At 38.7% G+C, this 4,779-nt stretch overlaps 1 long non-coding RNA gene across 1 annotated transcript; it reads right to left on the bottom strand.

The window, feature by feature from the left end:
- Positions 1-1,001: 1,001 nt before the first annotated feature.
- Positions 1,002-1,982, bottom strand: LOC145428858 (uncharacterized). Its single transcript, XR_013909194.1, has 2 exons — positions 1,840-1,982; positions 1,002-1,250 (listed from the first exon to the last, which is right to left on the bottom strand). It is a non-coding gene; the product is annotated as an uncharacterized LOC145428858 (long non-coding RNA).
- Between the last annotated feature and the right edge of the window lie 2,797 nt (positions 1,983-4,779).

The following is a 4,779-nucleotide window of genomic DNA, read 5'->3' as shown; positions in this document are numbered from 1 at the left end:
GCCTAGCTGCCAGACCGTGACTTTCAACAGGCAGCTGCAGCCTCCATTTCTACCTGTTCATGCTCAAGGATGCCATAGCAGGGAGAAAAATTATGACAAGCCTGTGAGTCCATGACTGCCAAGGGCCCTACAGAACAGGAGAACAGTCAGTTTGTCTTGTTTTCTTATTTTTAAGTTATTAACCTATCACCATAAAATACTGTTTGCTTATGAACATGTTTGTTTTATAGCATTAGTTTTGTTTTTGGCAACAAAGAATAAAATCCAGTCAGCCTCTGACCCATCTCCCCCCACCTTATTTAATCATTTGGTTTGGTCCAGGTGCCAGCGCTAGCTCCTCTGAGTGCAAGAGGCGTAAGGATTATTTAAGGACATCTGGGCTTGAAAAAAGAAAAGAGACATTAAACTCATAGCAAATTCCACATGAAAGAAACTACTTGCTTTCCAAGTATTAGTTAGCTTACTTTATTTGTAACAGAAAATAATGCATTTGTGTTATTTTAGCCATGTAAATGGTGCAGGCAGACCCTTTATATGTATACTACATCACTGATCTGACAATCTGGTGCCAGGCAAAACAAATCGAACCTCTCTCAGGTGTAGCTGCCCCACTCCCATCTCCACACTCCTGACACTGCACCAACCTCAGATGTATCTGAAGAAGCAGGTGAGTACACAGCAAATCCAGCATGTCCAAATTAACACTGTCGGATTTGATTTCAACACTATTAAAGTGTCTATATGGGTCCACACCAGAGAGTGTTAATTTAACTCTTTTTGGAGAGTTGGTACGTTAACTCTGATTTAGTGTTAAACACCAAATCTGTCTGGAGTTGATAATTTAACACTTGGTGTTAAGAGTTTATATATTAACTCTCAAAGAGTATTTTAGTTTAACTACGTAAGAGTTATCTTCTAATTCATTCTAAAAAGCGGGAATTTTACTGTTCTGAACTTCTAGAAATTTCTTTTGGAAATAAACATTTACTAAAAAGATGCAATGGTTTTTGAAAAACATTTATTCTGAACTGTGCACCACAATTTCAAAACATTTTCTGAAAGATGTAACAGTATACATGTTCTCACTTTCATTAGAATTTTGTTTATCAAAAGGTCTGACATGGTAAATGCAAATAACAGCATTCTCATCACTTATTTCTTCAATACAATATGCATGTCCTTCATTCATCCCTTTGTGGAACTTCAACGCACTTCTGCTCTCCCCCATATTCCATCTTCACAAGCATATCCTGTGCAGAGATTGAATAAAAATTAGTTGACACTAATTAATGGCACAAATAATCCAGTAAACAATTGCAGCACAGTAAAAAAAAAAAAGGAATCCTCTTTGAGCCATTACTTGTGTAAAGTATTTTCCCAAAAGACAAGGACACAGGCAACAGGTAATACTGAACTAAATGTAAAACCTCAACCTTTTTCATTTTTACCTAAACCGTGTGCACAAAACTCTGGAGGGATCTATGCTAACGTAGAATCCAGTCAGGACGTCTGCTACTGCTGTTTGCTCGTTTTTGTTTTGTTTTTTTTATGGGCGATCGTTTTCAGGCTTCAAGTAGCACCATTATACCAACATTTCACATTCTAGACATTGTTTTAGGTGTATTTGACCAAAAGTTTGACTGAAAATTCACATGCAAGCTTTTTTTCAAGGCTGTGGTATTTGCCCGCAAACAATACCTTTCAGCTAGCTAAAACAGAATATTATGCTATCAGCGAGCAACATGGCTAATGCCTTTCACACAGCTTTGTCTCAACTCCAAAGAGCCACAGAAGTAAAAGCTAATAACAATTGAAACAATCTTTGAAAAAATGACTTACCAAGCATGGCAAACAACTCAAATATGTAGAGCAAAATGTTCTGAAACGGCTTCACTTCAGCTTCGATTGGAGCCGTGCTGGGGGCGGAGTCTGTGAATTTACTCTGTTGGTGTCATAGCCCCTGTAGGAGTTCAGAGTTAAGAGGTCAAGAGTTAATGTTTCCATTTTAACACCTCCAGATTTGACAGAGAAACACTCATTTTTAACACTCGATTTTAACTACTATCATTTTACACCTCAGAGTTACATTAAAAGAATGTGACTCTGCTTAGAGTAAAATTAACTCTACTTTTGCAAGGAGACTATTAACACCAAAAAATGTAACACTTTTGAATTTGCTGTGTACTGTTATGTCAAAACATGTGCCTAATTGCTGGAGGCACCTTGGTTAATAAACACTAGAGTGAAGAGAAGTATGCATTGCTCTGCATATATTTTGCACGCTCGCTATGACTGTTGCAGGTGATGAGAGCTTTCAGTAAGTTAAATCTAATTGAAACCTATTTGAGTTCCACTAGGCCTCAGGACAGACACATATTTTAGTCGGCTATACTTTGAAAATTTATATCCAAAGGATTAAATATATAACAATAATATATCCAATATTGAAGTGGTTGAGACAGCGTCCCATATGCTTGGAGACACACCTGTTCATGTATCTACAGGAGAATCACTGTGAGAATCCTTTTGAAGTTTCTTAATGCTGGCTTTCATCTTTGCTTTCTTCTGTGGCCTTTGTGCTCATACCTAAACACTAAAGGAAAGATCATATGTGTGTCCTCATTAGGGCAGATATTTGTGTCAGTGTGTAGGGGGCTGTAGCCTGAGGTTTGTATTGTTAAATGGTAATTGTGAGACAATACATTTCAGGCTATTTTATGGAGAAATTACCTAAAAGTGACGTAATGAATTGTTTAATGAATTATAGAATTATTTTTAAGAACAGCAACAAGTAATGTATAACACATTACCTTTTTTGAGCAATAAACCCAACACTAAGATTTGCCCACACACTATCCAATTAACTTGAACGAATGTAATGTATTTGATATGCTGCTTAACGATGATGATGAGTATGAAAGAGGAGCCAATGAGAATTGATAAGCGAATTCATAGGGAAAGGAATTAATACGTGATATTGATAATGAAACTGGAATCACTTAATTAATCACTGAATTTCCTTCCCCATTTTGCATTGAACTTTTTATTACTGTGCCCTAAAACAAGCATAATGGGACAACATGGAACAAAGTGATAACCAGCAGAAGAGCAAAATTTTCTCTCCTGGTCAACATGTGGTTAGAAACATTAGATGCCACTGTACAGTAGACATACTGGGACAAGTCCCCCTTTGTGCGTTAATGGTGCATGGCAATAAATCAACAGCACATTAATGCAGATACATTAGTGTGATTGTCATGAGCAAATTAGATCGAAGCAGAGAGGACAAATGGCCTCTACAGTGTATTTCGCATCAGGTGACTCCTTGAAACATCAGTTTATGTTTGCAGCACAGCACAAAGTATGCTTGATGTAGAAATTTATAGTTTCAAAGTTCTTGTCTAGTTTAAACTTCTGGCTAAGTGCTAAATGGTTCTTATATACCGTATTTCCCGGACTACAAAGCGCACCTAAATATTAGCCGCACAAGCTAAAATCAGGGGAAAATCCTGTTTTGTACATACATTAGCCGCACCTGACCAAAAGCCGCAGGTGTTTCAATGTTGACTTATCATATGTAAGAGAATATGCACAAAGGGAATTGTCAGGAAAGAGATGGCTGTTTGGAGACATCACTTTTATTAATATTTTGAAAAACAAGTTATGGGTACATATTTGCAAATGTAGTACATAACAGTAGCCTACAGCACACCAGAAAAATAGATTCAGACTACCTTTTAGGCTCAGGTGCAGTGACACAGCTTTAACAAGAAGAAAAGTCAGTCATTCACCACCATCTTTCTCTTCTTCCTGCGCACTAAAACCACCAAAGTCCTCTTCTCCAGTGTCGGATACAAACAGGCTCAGGATGGCTTCGTCATCCACTCTTCTTCTCTCCTTCGTTGTCACTTTCAAAACCAAAGAAATCCTCATTGTCAGTGTCAGAGTCGAACACCCTCAGAAGGGCCGTGGCGGTGTCCTCCTCTCCATCATGCAGCAGTCCAGCCCTTCAAAATCCGTTGGTGATCGTGGATGTTTTCACACTTTTCCACGCTGTCAGAATCCACCGGTGGAGTTGGGCATAACTTGCTTTTTGGGCATAACTTGCAAGTTTATCGCCGCTCATCATCCACGCCTCCCGCTGAATGCGTAGCGCTACTTTGAAGTTTGTTTTTCGCGCTACTTCTTACGGCACTACGTTGCCTGGCGGACGGACATGTGACTAACATACCACTCTTGAACCCCGATCCTTCCGCCAGGCAACGTAGTGCCGTACAACAGCGGAACACACAAAACAAATCGTCTTACGATATGACAAAAATCACAGACAATCCATAGAAAAGCCGCACCTGACTAAAAGCCGCAGGGTTCAAAGCTTGTGCAAAAAGTAGCGGCTTATAGCCCGACATTTACGGTAGTTCTTTTCTTCTACTTGAGCACTCAAACATACCTCATTCACCCATTCACATTCATTCAAACGAGTAGTTTTCTATGTTTAAGTGCTTTCTATCTAAGATTCACACTCCAATGCATGTACTGGAGAGTAACTTGGGTTTTAATATCTTGCACAAAAAGATATTGGGGCATGCAAAGCTATAGGCACTCCAAGCTTTTACTGGCTGAAACCAGATTTTGTAGATTTTTAAGGTGCAAATAATCAACATTTCATTCATTAGGTCTTAAATTATTATCCCCTTCTTTCTGTGTCATGTGATCCTCTGGAGAAACTCTTCATTTTATACCATTCAGTACCCACTGGAACAGTTTGCAGTTCAGTGT

The sequence above is a fragment of the Astatotilapia calliptera genome, chromosome 5 (assembly GCF_964374335.1).
Source record: "Astatotilapia calliptera chromosome 5, fAstCal68.1, whole genome shotgun sequence".
Taxonomy (NCBI): Eukaryota; Metazoa; Chordata; class Actinopteri; order Cichliformes; family Cichlidae; genus Astatotilapia; species Astatotilapia calliptera.
Note: the sequence above shows the minus strand (reverse complement) of the source record. Positions and strands in the feature narration are given on the sequence as shown.